Raw genomic sequence first — 20,924 nt, 5'->3', positions numbered from 1 at the left:
CCCCCATTACCCGAGTGCCATTTTGCATAAGCACCGCTTGGCTGTGATGAAAACAAGTGGCGGTTGGTTTCAGGTGTGAGGCAGACACACAGACAATTAGTTTGTCTTTTTTCTCATCTCGGCCCTTTCCACCACAGCATAATTCAGGGGAGCCATCTTGTGGAAATGTCAGCGTATGATGGGGCCGCAGAGCAGCCGGCGTGACAAAACGTGACACCTCCCAGGCTGCCGGGCCCTGAGACGGGCTAAGTGGAATGAATGCCGCTGCACGCCTGACCTTGCGGCTGGTGATGTATGCGGCCGCATTTGCGTCAGAAAAACTGAAAACGGATGCCTCTGTCTTGGGCAATTCCATGCCAGGACAGCTACAAAATATTTTGTCTATCTCAGATTGTTCTGGCAGTTGTCACGCAAGGCTGTAATTGCTGAAAATTGAGGATTCTTTGACGAAAGCAAAGTTTGAAGGACACAATTATTATTTCAATTAAAAATCATTATTTATAACCTTGTCAACATATTGACTATATTTCCTACTCAATTTGAAACTAATTTCAAGTATGTTTTCATGGAAAACAAGAACATTTCTAAGTGACCCCAAACTTTTGGTTGGCGAGTCCGAGCTAACCAAGCTAGTTGGTGATGTTAATAGTCACGTTTCCGTTTCCGTGGCACAAGGTGGAAGAACTGTCCATGGTCCTGGTACTGGTTGGTGACAGACAGTGCTTGCCTCTTCTTTGGTGGAGAATGGGACTTCCCACTCACATCGTTGCCAGTTAAAACAGCACTCCAGCGCTTTTTGTTCTCCATGTTAGGAGCTGCTGATAACTCTTGAGTGAGCTCTCACACCGATGGCCACTTACAGACATTATTTCCCTTGCCTCCAGGCCCGCATCTGGTAACTTTGGCATTCTGAAGTTGATATCCAAGCGACTGTCTTGACCCAGTCTTTAATTCTAATAATTCTATTCATTCCATGTTGCTATGCTAAACAAATTGGCATGTAGCTAACTAGCATTGGCATGTAGCTAACTAGCAGATAGTCAATGATTATGAGAGACAAGAACTTCAATAAAGAATTGTTTAATAAATACCCAATAGGCTTACATAGGCCGCAATGCGCTGCTTAATGAATAAATGGAATGTTTACAGTTTCCATGATGAATGATTAGTTTCACGTGCATTCTTGGGCTAGCTAGCCTACTGGCATGGGAGAGATCGCATTTGTAAACTGATGCATTGTTGCACAGGTCGTAGAGGTAGGTTTATACAACCCCCAACACGGCGGCAGGTAGCCGAGCGGTCAGAGCTTTGGACTAGTAACCGAAAGGTTGCAAGATTGAATCCCTGAGCTGACAAGGTAAAAATCTGTTGTTCTTTTCCTAGGCTGTCACTGAAAATAAGAATTTGTTCTAAACTGACTTGCTAGTTAAATAAAGGTAAAAAAACAGTTACAAACCTGCCATTTTTAAAAAGACCTGACCGGGCTCATTGCCTTCTTCAATCATGCAGAGACGGGCAGCATGAATATTTTGCTGGAAAGGGGAGAAATTGTGCTTTACAATGGTATTCATATTACAGTTGACCTGGAAGTATTACGTTTTTTGGGCACTAAAATAAGGTCAATTGTACGTTACAAAGCGAAGCACAAAAGTGTGTTAGCTAACTATACAGGTCTAAAAAGCCTTTAAAATGGCCACATTCATCATGATTTCCTTAAAAAGAAATTGTGATACAAATGTCAAAAGCATGTCAAACATCCTTCCTCCCAATTAAGTTCATATGTGAGAATTGCCAGAACAATTTGAGATACCCAAAATATTTCCAGACTGTTCCAACTCCTGGCGGCAGGTTGACATTTATTGGGATGAATCTTATAGAGGTCAATTATCTACCTCACATATCTTTTTTGTGCCCCCCAGTTCTTTGCCGTAGCTATTGGCACATCCGTAAACCTTCCACTGTTCTATCACAACCCGCTCCATCCCCTATTTCCTACCTTGAGAACAACAGCAAAGGTACCATCACCATTTCTGCCACCTCTTCTCTCCTTTAGAGACCTGATTACAAATGGTCAACTTGAAAATAGAGTCGAATGTCCTCCAAGGCCGCTTGCTTGTCAATTTGAAAAGGCACTAGGACGAGTAAGTCGCCCGTGTCCTCATCTTGATATTTGGAGGCGAGAGAGATAGAGATAGAGGGAGGGAAAGAGAGAAAGAGAGAGATAGATAGAAAGAACATAACAAATTCTCCCTGTTCAGCGGGCGAGGCGATGGTAGGTGATGTGGATGCGAGCGAGGAAGAAGCAGAGGCAGAGGCGGCGGGGGGAACAGTGGATCTTGAACATCTAGCCCTCAGCATTTATATCAGAAGTCTCCACAAAGCCGCAATGGATCACTCCAGTCAGCTGGTGTTCGCGGTATCAGGAAAACCATGGGACTTTCATAATTTACCACAGACAGGCCCTACCCTTTTCTCCCTCAGCCTCAGCCTCACTCAAATGCAGACGCAAGGCTTTGAGGATAATATCTTCTCAAATCCCTCTTCACCATGCTGAGAGAGAAGGCTATTTTTATTTCCTATACTTTATATATATATTTATTTCATTCTCTCACTATCTTTCCATCTCCCGCTTGTTTGTTTTCACCGTCCCTCCATCTATTTCTCTCTCTCTTTCGCTCTCTGTCTCTCTCTCTCTCTCTGTCTCTCTCGCTCTCTCTCTCTCTTTCTATCCCCAATCTCTTTCTCTCCCGGCCTATGACTTTACTGCTTGTGACTGCTGGAGGAATCGCTCCAAAGTTAGTCGCGGAGTGGTCTTAGCACGGCTCATTTTTCTGCTGTTGTCCACACTGATTCACTTCATCAAAGTGGAAGTGGTATTTTCTTGTCTTTTGGAGTTGTATATATAATACCAATTTATACAGTCACCATTCTAGTGTTTTCACAGTGGTAATTTAACAGTAAGTACCACAAGTCGAAAATATTAGGCAGTGAAGCCCCAAAAACATTTAATCTGACGGTGATGATTAGCTTTGGCACTTGCTCTCCTAATCATTTATCACACAAATTTCGCCCATCCTCTGTCCATAGAAATGCTAAGGCCATTGTAATGCTACAAACCAACGCTATGAGAGATGTCATCTAGGCATCTGCTGTGATTTTTTTCGCATTTGTGATGGCCCGCTCTCTGATTAATCATAGCTATGATGGAGAGTGCCCTTTGAAACACTCCAGATGCCGACTGCACCGCAACTCTTCGAAGATGGCTTGTAATCAGATGGGATACACGCTTTTTCCCCCCTCGCTGTTTTCCCCCACTCTCCCCAGAATACATTATGGAGGAATATGAGCGAGGGAATGGTCTTTGATATGGCGAGGTGAATTGAAGAGGTCATGCTTGTGTCGTACTCAAACAGTTGAATGGTAATAGATAGTAGAAGACATATTTTGTTTTATGTGAGCCTGGAGCTCACCAGGATAGCAGCAGGCTGTGTAGCTACACTGCCCTCGACTCTTACAGATAAAAGGGAATATTACCATAAATCACTCTATTGGGCCATTACCATGCGGGTGCTTATCACTGACTGTTCCAAAGCTGCAACATCACCCTAAATGTATGCATCCTGTGAACTTTCCCCCCACTTTGCATGACAGGGGCTGTGTTTCATATTGAATGCTGAGCTAGCCTTTGATACCTATTGGCCAAAACAAAGCTAGAAAGGAGTGGGAAATGTACAGTATAGCTTTTCCCTTTAGGCTCAATGACGTCTTTAGGGTTGTGACCAGAAACACACCTGGTAGAATATAGGTGTGCTAAATGTATTCCTTTTGTTTCGCCCTGATGAAGGCATTTCCCCAGAAGGTGTTGGTTTTACCAATAAAGCATTGGTTTATAAAACAAACTATTGTCCTAACTATTGTCCTACCAAGAGTTGCTGAATATCTTTTCATCTAAGATGAGAAGCCTTATAAACCGACAGGTTCTCCACCAAGCTAATAAGACTATGCTACTGTTATTACTGCAGACACCTATAGGCTACTAGATAAACAAGGCCGCATCGACCTAATTATTTTTATTTTCTCTCCTCTACTCCTCCTGACAGTTGTTTTTTGCACACGAAGGCACATTTGAAGTTGTTGTCTATTATTCTTTATCTAATTCCCTCTAACTACAGTTAAAAAACAACTTTCCTATCTTCCACTTCTCCACTAAGCCGGGTCTTAGTGCGGCCCTCTGCTTACGGGGTTGGGGAGGGATGGAGGGTAAAAAATGCTTGGGTTAGCAGAGTACGGATTCCTTCTTTTCCAGGTAGTCCCCCCTTTAGCTGAGACGAGTTCTAACCCTGACCTGTATTATTATTATTATCAGCAAACAAGTATTTTTGATGATGATAAGTAATAGCGGAATCCGTATGTGTAGGATGAAAATCTTGTTGGAATAGCAAAAGCAATGTGGCCATTTTTCTTTTCAGTTCAGTATCTAACGTTTACTGGGAAAATGGAGTGTGTGCGGGTGCTTATGATTTGTTGTTTTTGCTATTCTCAATTGGTGGCAATGAAGGCAAGCTGCTGAGAGTGAGTAGACCTAATGACATAGACCAGGTGTGGCCACCAAGTGTTTGGTATACTACAACAGTTTTATTAGCTGAGAGTTAAACCGATGAAGACAGAGACAGATTTATTCAAGGGATGAAATTCCACGCATGCACGGACGCACACACGCACACACACACACACACGCGCACACACACACACACGCATGTACGCACACGCACGCACGCGCACGCACGCACACACACGCACGCGCACACACAATGTGGATAATACCCCATGATCAATATGTCAAAATGTACTAGCGAAGGAAAGCTGCAAGCAGAAACTTTACACTTGCAAAACCAATCTAAAATCTCTTTATGGTCGCAGTAGCACAAATGTCAACTCAACGTGAATAATGCATAGAAAAAAAGTTTAGGCCCATTTATGTATTAGCATACAATGCTGAATTCTCAGCTGCAACTAAAACCCACAGAAAAGGTCAGAAAGTTCCTCTGCAAACCATGCATTAGTTAACTAACCCAAACCCTAACCTTAGGCATAATCCTGGCATATTCCTGGATTGAGAAAAAAAATGATGAGGAAGGAAGGCTTCAAAATCAGGTCTATTCCTCCTGACAGAGGTTTTGCATCTCGCTGAGGATGGGAGGATGGTGAGGAGGATGAAAGAGAGGCATGGACAGGAGGAAGATATATGCTAACCAAGTGGACACAAATAAACAGTGTCTCAGGGCCTCTAATCCTAGAGACATGCTCGGCAGTGCCCTGTCAAACTGCACGTCGCCAATTTGAATGCACAGCGGGAACTCCCCACTCATCAATTTTGAGGGATCTTGTTTATTTGCAACCCCTCTCTCTCCACATCACCAAAAAAAAACATACCCCTACAAAAAAGTGTATTATTTGTTTGTGTGCAATTGCTGTTTGACATTGAGGAATAGGGAGAGGATAAATTGACTGAAGACGAAGGATTTGGCTATTTCAGTAATTGGGAAAGTAAAGGTGTTGGCCTTGCGGACAGAACTTTCAGTCTGTTGTTGAATCGTCAGCTATGAAGTCTTGAAGGCCTTCAGGTCCCTTGCCAAGTATGCCATTCACCGGCAGTGGAATTCGAAGCATGTGTCCAGACCAATATATCAACAGGGCTGTGGCCCCGCCAATGGAATGTCACACTGGGAGGTGAGACTGAGGCTAGGTTGGAGGGTTGTGGGGAGTAGAAAGGGTAAAGAGAGTTGCCTCATACATTTGGTCTTTAAAGCATACTGTTGTCTGTGGTAAGGACACTTCCCAAATGCGACAGGTCGTTTATTTGTGGTTGCAGTCCCACTCCTTACGGATTTTGTCATGTTTATTGAATAGAGAGTTGAAAGGTAAGGGAGAGTGTGATGAAAGAGCACTGGGCTGGATTTGAATCCATGCTGACAGTGGTACATCGTACATGTGCTTCAGAGGCAGCTGCTTTGACCACTAGACCACCCCAGGCCAAAGGATCTAATGTTAAAAAAAATCCTGTTGTTAGGGCTAACAAGCTTGGTAGATTACAACGTCTTGCTAGTCAAATCTATAACACTGGTTAAGCAAGGGTAGAAGGGCCAACAATTTGAATGCAAATTACGGTACGTTTCCTCAGACTTTACACTGAAGTTTGGCTTCCTATAAAGTTAGAGAAACAAGCTGAGGAACAAGCAACTAAACAAAACATTTTTTATTATCACCTGAAAAAATACGTTTCTCCTGTCTTTAATGAACATTGCATATTTTGCAATCTCCCAAAATAAATGCGATCTCTGACGAGGTCTCCTCCATCTTGCATTACAAACACTGCACTTCTCCAACCAGCAGCAGAATGAGATTGCATGAAAGGACATATGGACGAAGGGCAGCAGGTAGCCTAGTGGTTAAGAGTGTTAGACCAGTAACTGACAGGTTGCTGGTTCAAATCCCTGAGATGACTATGTCAAAATGCTGTTGTTGTGCCCTTGAGCAAGGCACTTAACCCTAACTCCTCCTGTAAGTTGCTCTGGATAAGAGTGTCTGATAAATGACTTTCAGTGGGGCAAAAAAGTATTTAGTCAGCCACCAATTGTGTAAGTTCTCCCACTTAAAAAGATGAGAGAGGCCTGTAACTTTCATCATAGGTACATGTCAACTATGACAGACAAAATGAGAAAAAAAATACAGAAAATCACATTGTAGGATTTTTAATGAATGTATTTGCAAAATATGGTGGAAAATAAGTATTTGGTCACCTACAAACAAGCAAGATTTCTGGCTCTCACAGACCTGTAACTTCTTTAAGAGGCTCCTCTGTCCTTCACTCGTTACCTGTATTAACATGTTAGGGCTAGGGGGCAGTATTGACACGGCCGGATAAAAAACGTACCCGATTTAATCTGGTTACTACTCCTGCCCAGTAACTACAATATGCATATAATTATTGGCTTTGGATAGAAAACACCCTAAAGTTTCTAAAACTGTTTGAATGGTGTCTGTGAGTATAACAGAACTCAAATGGCAGGCCAAAACCTGAGAAGATTCCATGCAGGAAGTGGCCTGTCTGACAAGTTGTGTTTCATCTTGGCTCTTTTTATTGAAGACTGAGGATCTTTGCTCTAACGTGACACTTCCTACGGCTCCCATAGGCTCTCAGAGCCCGGGAAAAAGCTGAACGATATCGAGGCAGCCTCTGGCTGAAACACATTATCGCTTTTGGCAAGTGGCCGATCAGAGTACTATGGGCTTAGGCGCGTGCCCGAGTCGACCCCATGCTTTATTTTCTTTCGTCTGTTTACCTAAACGCAGATTCCCGGTCGGAATATTATCGCTTTTTTATGAGAAAAATGGCATAAAAATTGATTTTAAACAGCGGTTGACATGCTTCGAAGTACGGTAATGGAATATTTAGACATTTTTTGTCACGAATTGCGCCATGCTCGTCACCCTTATTTACCCTTTCGGATAGTGTCTTGAACGCACGAACAAAACGCCGCTGTTTGGATATAACTATGGATTATTTTGAACCAAACCAACATTTGTTATTGAAGTAGAAGTCCTGGGAGTGCATTCTGACGAAGACAGCAAAGGTAATAACATTTTTCTTATAGTAAATCTGACTTTGGTGAGTGCTAAACTTGCTGGGTGTCTAAATAGCTAGCCCTGTGATGCCGGGCTATCTACTGAGAATATTGCAAAATGTGCTTTCAACGAAAAGCTATTTTAAAATCGGACATATCGAGTGCATAGAGGAGTTCTGTATCTATAATTCTTAAAATAAATGTTTTGCTTTCGGTGTAAAGCCTTTTTGAAATCGGACAGTGTGGTTAGATTAACGAGAGTCTTGTCTTTAAAATGGTGTAAAATAGTCATATGTTTGAAAAATTGAAGTTTTTGCATTTTTTAGGTTTTTGAATAACGCGCCACAGGATTACACTGGCTGTTACGTAGGTGGGACGATTTGGTGCCACCTGCCCTAGAGAGGTTAAAACCTCTTACATCTAGACGTTCCGCTAGCGGAACACCTGCTCCAATATCCAATGATGGGCGTGGCGCGAAATACAAAGTCCCCAAAAACCCGAAAACGTCCATTTTTCAAACATATTACTATTTTACACCATTTTAAAGACAAGACTCTCCTTTATCTAACCACACTGTCCGATTTCAAAAAGGCTTTACAGCGAAAGCAAAACATTAGATTATGTCAGCAGAGTACCCAGCCAGAAATAATCAGACACCCATTTTTCAAGCTAGCATATAATGTCACAAAAAACAAAACCACAGCTAAGTGCAGCACTAACCTTTGATGATCTTCATCAGATGACACTCCTAGGACATTATGTTATACAATACATGCATGTTTTGTTCAATCAAGTTCATATTTATAACAAAAAACAGCTTTTTACATTAGCATGTGACGTTCAGAACTAGCATTCCCACCGAACACTTCCGGTGAATTTACTAAATTACTCACGATAAACGTTCACAAAAAACATAACAATTATTTTAAGAATTATAGATACAGAACTCCTTTATGCAATCGCGGTGTCCGATTTTAAAATAGCTTTTCGGTGAAAGCACATTTTGCAATATTCTGAGTAGATAGCCCGGCCATCATGGCTAGCTATTTTGACACCCACCAAGTTTGGTACTCACCAAACTCAGATTTACTATAAGAAAAATTGGAATACCTTTGCTGTTCTTCATCAGAATGCACTCCCAGGACTTCTACTTCAATAACAAATGTTGGTTTGGTTCCAAATAATCCATAGTTATATCCAAATAGCGGTGTTTTGTTGTGCGTTCAAGACACTATCCGAAGGGTAACGAAGGGTGACGCGCCCGGCGCGTTTCGTGACCAAAAAAATCTAAATATTCCATTACCGTACTTCGAAGCATGTCAAACGCTGTTTAAAATCAATTTTTATGCAATTTTTCTCGTAAAAAAGCGATAATATTTCGACCGGGAGTCGTTGTTTTCGTTCAAAGACTGAAAATGAAAACATGGAGTCTTCTCGTGCATGCGCCCCCAGTCTCATTTTTCTCAGATCGACCACTATCCAAATGCGCTATGGCCAGAAGTGCGGGCTGCCAAATGAGTTCTGTTATACTCACAGACACCATTCAAACAATTTTAGAAACTTTGGGGTGTTTTCTATCCAAAGCTAATAATTATATGCATATTCTAGTTTCTGGGCAGGAGTAATAATCAGATTAAATCGGGTACGTTTTTTATCCGGCCGTGAAAATACTGCCCCCTATCCATAACAAGTTAATGGCACCTGTTTGAACTTGTTATCAGTATAAAAGACACCTGTCCACAACCTCAAACAGTCACACTCCAAACTCCACTATGGTCAAGACCAAAGAGCTGTCAAAGGACACCAGAAACAAAATTGTAGACCTGCACCAGGCTGGGAAGACTGAATCTGCAATAGGTAAGCAGCTTGGTTTGAAGAAATCAACTGTGGGAGCAATTATTAGGAAATGGAAGACATACAAGACCACTGATAATCTCCCTCGATCTGGGGCTCCACGCAAGATCTCACCCCGTGGGGTCAAAATGATCACAAGAACGGTGAGCAAAAATCCCAGAACCACACGGTGGGACCTAGTGAATGACCTGCAGAGAGCTGGGACCAAAGTAACAAAGCCTACCATCAGTAACACACTACGCCGCCAGGGACTCAAATCCTGCAGTGCCAGACGTGTCCCCCTGCTTAAGCTAGTACATGTCCAGGCCAGTCTGAAGTTTGCTAGAGAGCATTTGGATGATCCAGAAGAGGATTGGAAGAATGTCATATGGTCAGATGAAACCAAAATATAGCTTTTTTGTAAAAACTCAACTCGTCGTGTTTGGAGGACAAAGAATGCTGAGTTGCATCCAAAGAACACCATACCTACTGTGAAGCATGGGGGTGGAAACATCATGCTTTGGGGCTGTTTTTCTGCCAAGGGACCAGGACGACTGATCCGTGTAAAGGAAAGAATGAATGGGGCCATGTATTGTGAGATTTTGAGTGAAAACCTCCTTCCATCAGCAAGGGCATTGAAGATGAAATGTGGCAGGGTCTTTCAGCATGACAATGATTCCAAACACACCGCCCGGGCAACTAAGGAGTGGCTTCATAAGAAGCATTTCAAGGTCCTGGAGTGGCCTAGCCAGTCTCCAGATCTCAACCCCATAGAAAATCTTTGGAGGGAGTTGAAAGTCCGTGTTGCCCAGCGACAGCCCCAAAACATCACTGCTCTAGAGGAGATCTGCATGGAGGAATGGGCCAAAATACCAGCAACAGTGTGTGAAAACCTTGTGAAGACTTACAGAAAACATTTGACCTGTGTCATTGCCAACAAAGGGTATATAACAAAGTATTGAGATAAACTTTTGTTATTGATCAAATACTTATTTTCCACCATAATTTGCAAATAAATTCATAAAAAATCCTACAATGTGATTTTCAGGAATTTCTTTTCTCATTTTGTCTGTCATAGTTGAAGTGTACCTATGATGAAAATTACAGGCCTCTCTCATCTTTTTAAGTGGGAGAAGTTGCACAATTGGTGGCTGACTAAATACTTTTTTGCCCCACTGTAAATTTAATTCTGTCTGGTTGTGATTAGGGAATAACACACGCACTAATGCCTGTTGGGTTGCCTGACAAGTAAATCCTTGCAGTGTGCATGTTACCCTTGGCATGTACCACACCTTCATGTTCCTGTTTGAATATGTTATACATGGCACAGTCTCTCTCTTGTGCGAGTAGCCTACAAAGGGAAGGTGCTTGGAAAGACTAGGCCTTGTTCTATTAATAGGAGTTGTCATTTCCATATATGGCCAGGCTGCACATGTACTGTAACTGAGTTACTCCGTCATGAATACAAATCAGAAGAGTTAGATTGATGCCAGGCTAGTTCATAAACCATGGGGCCTGTCTGGTAGTAAGGCTGTTTTGCCACTTTAAGGCCTCAGAGTGTGGTGGGGGGGGGGTCATAAAGTTATCCCTGCAAAGCGAATTGTGAAACAGTGCCACACATCGTGCCACTCGCATTTTTTTTCTTCATCTTTGTCTTCCTCAAGAGTTCCGGCAAGGTGTTAATTGTGCACCGCTGTAATTAATCCGTGTCAGGTCAAAAACAGGCTAAAGTATGATTGCCACGTATTGTCTCGCATTGCCAGGGAAATGTAGGAGCGCAGAGGAGCTCTTGCTGAGTCTTCTTCTTCTACAGTGCTTTCATGTTTTTAATGCCTGCTAAAGCCTCACGTGGCTCACAGCAAATAGCACACATTCACTGCTATAGGATACAGCTTGGGGTTAGAAGTGACAGTAGACTTAGGAAATGGAAATGTCCATTCAATGGACACCATGGAACTAATGTACATGTGGCCACTGCCTAACCCCAATTTCTGGTCCAATCACCAATTGAAAAGAGCATGTTGATGTAATTCTTATGAAAAATATGTTCCCCAAAGAGGATGAAAGTATACCATGGTTCCATGATAGATTGGGTTAGGAGTAAAATGCCTGTCCTCCCAGCAGGAACCCACGGGGCACAGACATCAGTTCAACGTCTAGTTTTGATGTATTCAAAGTGAAATCAACCAAAAATGTCACCCTGTCATTGGATTTAGGTTAAAAGTTGGGTGAAAATGAAACAAAATTCCCTTACGTTGATAACTTTTTGCAAATCCAATCAGTTTGCCACGTTGATTCAAGATCATCACATTTCATGTTTTGGTTGAAATTACGTGAAAACAACGTTGATTCATCCAGTTCTTTCCCAATGGGGAAAAATCACCGGAATCCAGCCAACATGCTTGGAAAAGGCCCCGGGTGATGATGCACCATATCATCGGAATTTAGCTAGCAGTGTAAAGCTACAGTAGTTACAGTAACACTACACTGTACCAGAACTCACACCGGTTGTAAAGACCCCCGAAAACATCTACTCTAGCACTCCTGGAAGCCCTTGCCACCCTTCCCGACAGGTGCCATGAGGGTTCTGACATCGACTGCTTGGATGAATCACTTGCAGCAAAAGGAGTTCAAATTCGATCGATCTGGACGAACAAAGAGCATGAAAACCCAGGTAGTTTTTAACAAGTACGTCACAGGGGATAGAACATGAATGTAAACATGAGGTTGAAAAACGGGAGGAGGCCCGGACCACTTTCGGAGTTCACACACATGCGCACACGCACATCTCGAACACTCTGAATACACCTTGAAATGTCCAAATATACCAAGGGCACTCAGAGGCAATCGAGAAGGTCCCACATGCCCTTGCCCCACATTCTACTCTCTTAACATCTGTGAGTATCTAACTGTTTGGCCCAATGCATAATGTAGAGCTGCTCTATAGAAACAAAGCTTCAGGTGAAGGGGTGAAAAAGATCCATACCAAATTTTGACCACTGAGCAAAACCTCCCATGAATCTCTTGGCTCAAAGATGAGAGCTAGAGTAGAGTATTTTTACACAAGTTTGCTTCATTATCAGGTCTGATTAACATTTCTTAAATGAAAAGTCAGACGAACCAGCGATGAGAGGGAGAGAGAGAGAGAGAGAGAGAGAGAGAGAGAGAGAGAGAGAGAGAGAGAGAGAGAGAGAGAGAGAGAGAGAGAGAGAGAGAGAGAGAGAGGACTTGGGATTTTAGGTGCGATGAGGGAGACGAGGAGCCGAAGAATTGCAGCATAAAAAACTTTTTTTTGAACAGATAATGAACAGATAATGTGTTTCTCCCAGGACTCCCTCAAAGGATGAGCGAGTTTGGTTTTCACTCCTGCACTGGCGCTCATTTCGACCCTATTAATCTAATTACTCGGCCAATTGTACATATTTAACATTTGCAGGGTTCTCTCCCACTTGACGATATCAAGACATGCCGCGAACCAAGGTGCTTTACAACACTATAAAAGAAATTGCCGAAGCTCGCAGATAAAAAAGCTAAATGGCCGCAATTCATCAAGCGATTACACCAATTATGTTCCTGGATTTGGATGAAACCTCCGGATCACGAACCTCTCCGTCTGCAGTTCCTGGCACCGCATCCCAACACCGGCCCATCCATCTACCTTTGGGAATACCGGACCCGAATGTCGGAGTTCCGGCGCATAGATATTAATGTCTGGCTATAATTCCTGACATCTCTCTGCCTGGTCGGTGACACAAGCAGTTTATATATATGTTATTAATAGCCTATAAATATTCACTAGATGTTTAGTAGGACTTTGTGGTGAGAGATTAGCTGAAGTCATTCTCATGGCGTGGCGAGGAAGAGAGGGAATTTTTTATGTTCTGACGTGACAAAGTGCAATGCTGTGGCTAACCTTGGAGATCAGATGATGGGGGAATAGACCTTGGTTTGAAGCGCCACTTTTATTCTCGCGCTTTTCATGACTAGCCAGGCAGAAAATGAGGGGCTGCATGCTCCAGACGACTCGCTCTCATAGCCTTCAATCCCAGACCCCCAAAATACAAAAGAATCCAGTACACCAGGCAAGTGTGACTGTCTGGGATTTAAACCCAGGTCTCCAGCATGACTGTGTTAGCCCGCTCAGCTAAAGGTTCATTTTCAGATCTGAGGCAAGATTACTCATCAAGCCACCTCTGTTAAATAAGGCAATAAGGAGATGCCTTCACTTGCTCAAATAACACAGCCAATTCAATCCAGTCTTCAATCAACTTCAATTTTCTACAAATACGCCTTAATAACTGAGCCGACACCTCTCATTGCATCAACCCTTTTCTAGACAACAAACAAAGCGGGGACAAAAACAGAGAAAATGTATGCGTACTGTGATAAAATGTGTCGCTTGACTCCCTCAGAATATTTCACCACAGGTGAAGAGAACCAGATCCACACGAATACCAAACACAACCAGATGTCTTCCTGGAACAAGCACACACCTCTATGTACACCTCAGCTCACAGAGAAACAAATTGGCATCGACAATGTCTTGTCGCACTTTCTCCTATGCTGAGTATGATGTAAATTGTATTCATATTCACACAGACTATTTTGAAGAGAGAGAGAGAGAGAGAGAGAGAGAGAGAGAGATAAAGAGAGAGATAAAGAGAGAGGTGCACAGATAGAGGCACAGAGAAAGGAAGATGAGAGCACGAGAAAGAGGATGAGTCTCACTGTTTCACTGTCTCTTTGAGTCTGGCCAGGTTTGGTTCACTCTAATTCATGGAGACAGGATAGGGGATAGATTGCTAGCCTTGGGTGTTTAAGGATAGGCCCATTCTCCCAGAGAGATGGATTAGGAGAGGGAGGGGAAATGAATGATCATGGGTTTTAATGGCCTTATGGCTTTCCTACGCCACACCTTCATACCATTTCTGGTTGGGGGACTTTTGCGATTATAACATTTTCGCATATAGAGCATCACCCATTGCAGTTTGACACCACTACAATCACTCCTTTTTTTTTTTTTTTTTTTTTTTTTTTTTTTTTTTTTTTTAGTCATTTAGCAGACGCTCTTATCCAGAGCGACTTACAGTAGTGAATGCATACATTGCATACATTTTTTTTTTCTGTGCTGGTCCCCCGTGGGAATCGAACCCACAACCCTGGTGTTGCAAACACCATGCTCTACCAACTGAGCTACAGGGAAGGCCCACTCCTGACTATATTATGTGATTGAGAGGTCTCACAGCCAAAATGGGCAAAGGGTAACAGCTAAAGTATAAATAAAGGATTACGACTGAACCACTGCAGGTTGACAAAGTACTGAGGCAGAAACGGACAGGCCATAGCGCAGATTGGCCAGTGGGCCTGTCTAAATTTTTTTTTTTTTTTTTAACACAACGATCATTATTTAGCTAATACTGTGGAAGATATAGGCTGGTGAATCGGAAATGCCCAGGATGTCTGGTCACACTCCGTCCACGTGCCTCGGTGTTCGCATGCTCTATAAGTCTCTAGAATGGACGTATGCATCCAGCAAGGTTTCTTGGCTAATTCAAACGGTGCCACCTCAAAAGGTTCCCCCCCATAGCACACATTGTAACCTAACTCTGTATGGGTCAACCATTGTCCCCTGCAGGGGTTGGAAGGTTAGATCTACTTGGCTGGAAACCAGCTGCCAAGCTCTGTATCTACACTGCACTACTGTCTACGTGAGCAGAAGTGATAAGAGGAAAGAACACGAGAGCCATAAATATTAGCCCGGTCAACGCTATCTCAAAATACAGCACATCATAAATCTTTTTATGCACAAGGCACATAGAAGTCTCTAATAGTTGAGTAATACACTGTGCCATTACTTTATATGGAAATGTAGCCTTGGGTCTTGGAATAACGAATGGGGCTAGCTCTTAATTTCTGTTATGATAAGTTCTCTTCGTGATTGCCTTCCATAAGGCAAAGATCTATCTTCATAAGGCTCTGTGAGGGTTGTGAGGACTATTAGTGCTGATAATCCATTGCTTTGATTTATTTCTATTACAATATGCCGGGTTACATCTTTTTTTTTTTTTATGTGAGCGAGAGAGGGATGGAAGAGATAACCAAAGAGTCGGACAATGAAAAGGAATCTGGGAATGAAAGACTTTAAATGTTCGTGCATGTTTGAATTAACTTTTTCTCTGTTCAACTTTCAATTTTTTTTTTATTGACAAAGGACAAGGCGTGGTAACATTTTGGAGGTCATCTTTTAGAATTTCTGTGTTTTTTATCTTCTGCGGGGCCTTTATATTTGTATTTCACCTTGGTTTTGAATCTGATCAATCTTTAACGACAAAGGGATACTCTGGGATTTTGGCAATGATGACCTTTATCTTCTTCCCCAGAGTCAAATGAACTTGTGGATACCATTTTAATGTCTCTGTGTCCAGTATGAAGGAAGTTAGAGGTAGTTTTGTGAGCAAATGCTAACTAGCGTTAGCGCAATGACTGGAAGTCTATGGGTATCTGCTAGCATGCTATATAAAAATAGTATCCATGAGTTAATCTGACTCTGTGGAAGTATATACAGGGCTGCATTACCAAAATCCTGAAGTATCCCTTTAATAACAAGACAACAACAAAAAATTGACAAAATTAAACAGAACTGAATATTACAACGCACCAGAGTCCAAATAAGAACTTGAATCCCCATTTTATTATACATGTCCATCTGAGGTTGTGACCGTGGAAGATAAGAAGAGCACAAAGTCAATTCATCACGCTGTCTCTCTGTCTCTCTCTTTCCATCTCTCTCTCTCTCTCTCTCTGCCCCTCCCCTCTCTCTCTCGCTCTGCCCTCCCTCTCTCTTTCTTTCTCTCCCGTCCGCCCGCCCCTCCCTCCCTCCCTCCCTCCCTCCCTCCCTCCCTCCCTCCCTCCCTCCCTCCCTCCCTCCCTCCCTCCCTCCCTCCCTCCCTCCCTCCCTCCCTCACCTTTGACCTGGCCAGGGTCGAAGGGATTAACAGCCCGGTTTAGGGCAGAGACTGGAATGAGTTTGGGGGGCTTCGGCCCTGTCTGTCCAGCCCCGGGAATCCGTCACCGTCACACCGACCCTACCGGCCCCCACTCTGGAATCGGTGGGAAAGGGGGATCGGAAGAGGGAAGGATAAAGATGGATGGGTAAGGGGCTTGTGCTCCTCTATCATAATTTCACAGCTCTGGGACAGCTACACCTCACACTGGGAATCATCCCTAACTGTGCCGGAGGACGGAGGGAGAAAGGGACCGAGAGAGGGATGGAGGGAGGAAAATAGGTTGGAGAGAGTGGGACCAATATACTGAATATCAACACTGTGTGGTTTGTCACTTACAAAGAACAGCTACACCTATTTGCGGTCAGACATTAAATTGACAGACTGATTGAAATCCAATTTAAACTGATGTGACAATAGATTGTTTATGGGCCACTTGATGAAAAGGTCCATCAAATACTACCTTGTAAGAAATTCGATCACTCTTTTCAATTCATCCGATGTGTTTGACACCTCTGTGCATAATCACGAAGGGAAGGGAACTTAGTGAAGCCATATGCAGTAGGCACACAGCCATACAAACATGTATCCTCACATAAAGACTCCCCCCCCCCCCCCCCCCATACAGATTAGGCCACTGCTGGGACTGAGGAAAATAGGTTTAGGGGACCCAGGGCTGCGTCTGTGGTTCCCCGTCTGGGCTTAGACACAGCCTGTCGATAACTAATCCTGACCTTTCCCCAGCCGCAAAATTGAAAATAAGAATAAGAAAAATAACATAGATGGTGGATGCTATCAAGAGGCGTGCGGCTCCAGTGGAGGATATGGTAGAGCTAATGGATTCAGCGCAGGGGTAAGGGGGAAATTGGACAGGCGTTCAGTTGGACGGCCCTATCAGTCCGGGGGCGAGGCCACACAGCACAGGGACTAATTCCTGTCTCCTTGTTCCGACCCAACAGCACAATCCCATCCAGGAGAGGAGCGGCAGTCACGGAGTGGCCGATTGCCGTGGGGATAGAGGGCAAACAGAATGGGAAATGTGTGTGTCGGTCTTCTGGATAGATAGAGATCTAGAAATTGACACCTGAAATGGCAACTTGAGGTAATTGGTGACCTATACAGATTGTAATATATGTGCAAAGCACTCTTCCGGCTCACGTCCCCCTGGTTCTCACTGTGCAGGGAGTAGGGACTATATCTGTGGCCTCACCTATCATTTAGCATCCCTTTCCTTACACACACACACAAATACAAACACACACGGCGACACAAACAAACGCACACACTCCCATAAACGCACACTCCTGCTTGCTCTGTCGTACCTGTTAGAGCTCTAAATGACCTTCCCCATCGCCATGGCGAGGGTTGCCATGCATCTCAGTGTAGCGCATACATTTGGTTACATTACCTAGCCACCCACGGAGCTGGGAGAAGTAAGTACTGTGCTAACTCTCCCCAGGATCGAAAAGCAATTCATGCAAAAACATCATTTCATCATCTGCAGATGTTAGCCATGTCACTGTGTGAACACTAGATACATGAACTAAAATAGTGTCAACTATCTGCTTCATACCAGTCACTCATTAATACAAGTCAATCGCTCAGTGTCACTCATTTTCACTGGTTGACAGGTGCGGCTGTGTCGCCTTTCCACACAACCCGACAACTTCTTAATTAGGTTGATCATTTAGCAGGCTGTGAAACCTTTCGCTATTTCATTCTGAAGCATGATACATAAGAGAGCTAAAACTAGGAGCATCTGCCAGTGGTGTTAACGGCTGAGCTGAGCTCTCCAAAACCAGGCGACTAAAAACCTGTAGAAGATCCTGGCCAGCTCTCCTAAACAAAATCCAACAAGGCCCAATCTCATTTACATTTACAAACAGCCGTGTAGTTACAGCCACCCTGTCCAACTGGAACTAGGCTCCTGGGTATACATTCATACGGCGAGCCTTGGCACGGAATGGCCACTTCACACACAAAGGATAAAGAAACACACACACAGAGCTATTCACACAAGGGCAGGCACGCACGCACACACAGATGCATACACAAGCACACAGAGAGACAACACACACACACACACACACACACACACACACACACACACACACACACACACACACACACACACACACACACACACACACACACACACACACACACACACACACACACACACACATATACACACTAATCAAAGTGCCAGGCTGATGTACTGCTGGGGGCCACTAGGGGGAGCTATTTCCTCTTTCCTTGTCGGACAAGTGCAAAGGCAGTCAGTCTGTCCAGTCAGGTCTGTTTAATCTCTTCTATGCTGCGCTGGTGTTGTGATTTAGCTCTAGCTCATATATTGCCCTCACTCCAGGTCACCAGAGGGATTTCAGGTCAGTCCGTTTGCAGCTCCTAATTCCCTGCCTGTTGGTGGTTGGGATAATAATGTGCGAGGATCTCGGCCGGGTCATTAGGCAAACCTAATCCGGTTTGAACAAGTCGACTGTACACACAGAGACAGAGAGGAGGAAGAAGAGAGAGAGAGAGAGAGAGAGATAGATAGAGAGAGAGAGAGAGAGAGAGAGAGAGAGACAGCGAGGGAGACAGACAGAGAAGGGAGGGAGGGAGGGAGGGAGGGAGGGAGGGAGGGAGGGAGGGAGGGAGGGAGGGAGGGAGGGAGGGAGGGAGGGAGGGAGGGAGGGACAGAGAGAGAGCGACAGATGGAGGAGGGAGAGAGAGAGAGAGAGAGTGAGCAAGAGAGCGAGCGAGAGAGAGCGAGAGAAAGAGAGAGAGCGAGAGACAGACGGAGGATGGGGTGAGGAAGAGAGAGAGAGAGAGAGAGAGAGAGAGAGGAGAGAGAAGAGAGAGCAAGCGAGAGAGAGAGAGAGAGAGAGAGAGAGAGAGAGAGAAAGAGCAGTGAGAGAGAGAGCGAGAGAGAGAGAGAGAGAGAGAGAGGAAAGAAAGAAACAGACACAAACCTGTACACGTACTGTTTACACACACACTCACTCACTAAAATGATTGGTTTCGCAGACGTTCGGGCATGTGGCATCGAGAATGAGAACGGTAGAATCTCCCTCTCTCCCAACCTCCCTCCCTCTCTCTTTCGGTTGGCAGATCAACAGGCCATACCTGTAACTGCTTCTTCCTGGGCGCTGGCACGTCTCCGATGCTGAAAATGCGCCATGCCTTTTGATGCAAATAATACACATTTGTAAGACTCATTAGTTGCTCAGTGGGTAATGGTGCCAGGCAGACGCAGAGGCCCGGCTAGACAAAAGGAGATAGCATTTTAACAGCCGCCCAACACAGTATCCTTCCCAGAATTTTCATGGTATTGTTCGTTCCTGCCCAGATAACCAGAGTGAAAGAACATGGAGGTAGCATAGGGGAGAGACCTACAGAGGTGTATTTTTTACTCTTCTGGGTAAATCGAAATATGGTTTCTCTTTTTTTCAAGGGAAACCAAAAGGCAGCTCCACGTTTGACTTAAAATGGTAGAAATAGTATCGGTGGATGTGGGTTTATGGACTTGTTGAAATACTCCTTTCCTGCCCCCTTCCTTCAAAGTTACCAACAATCTGACATGACTGGAAATAGCTAGGCAGTCAAAGCTAACACATCCTAAATGTATGTCTATGCCATTTTATGGCGGGTAGAGCTACGGCGGGTAGAGCCCCTTGTAGCGCTACGGCGGGCAGAGCCCCTTGTAGAGCCACGGCGGGTAGAGCCCCTTGTAGAGCTACGGCGGGTAGAGCCCCTTGTAGAGCTACGGCGGGTAGAGCCCCTTGTAGAGCTACGGTGGGTAGAGCCCCTTGTAGAGCCACGGTGGGTAGAGCCCCTTGTAGAGCTACGGTGGGTAGAGCCCCTTGTAGAGCTACGGTGGGTAGAGCCCCTTGTAGAGCCACGGTGGGTAGAGCCCCTTGTAGAGCTACGGTGGGTAGAGCCCCTTGTAGAGCTACGGCGGGCAGAGCCCCTTGTAGAGCTACGGCGGGTAGAGCCCCTTGTAGAGCCACGGCGGGCAGAGCCCCTTGTTGAGCTACGGTGGGTAGAGCCCCTTGTAGAGCTACGGCGGGTAGAGCCCCTTGTAGAGCTACGGTGGGTAGAGCCCCTTGTAGAGCTACGGTGGGTAGAGCCCCTTGTAGAGCCACGGCGGGTAGAGCCCCTTGTAGAGCTACGGCGGGTAGAACCCCTTGTAGAGCCACGGCGGGCAGAGCCCCTTGTTGAGCTACGGCGGGTAGAGCCCCTTGTAGAGCCACGGCGGGTAGAGCCCCTTGTAGAGCTACGGCGGGTAGAGCCCCTTGTAGAGCTACGGCGGGTAGAGCCCCTTGTAGAGCTACGGCGGGTAGAGCCCCTTGTAGAGCTACGGTGGGTAGAGCCCCTTGTAGAGCTACGGCGGGTAGAGCCCCTTGTAGAGCTACGGTGGGTAGAGCCCCTTGTAGAGCTACGGTGGGTAGAGCCCCTTGTA

Source organism: Salmo salar, chromosome 18, assembly GCF_965601325.2.
Source record: "Salmo salar chromosome 18, fSalSal1, whole genome shotgun sequence".
NCBI classification, from domain to species: domain Eukaryota; kingdom Metazoa; phylum Chordata; class Actinopteri; order Salmoniformes; family Salmonidae; genus Salmo; species Salmo salar.
Note: the sequence above shows the minus strand (reverse complement) of the source record.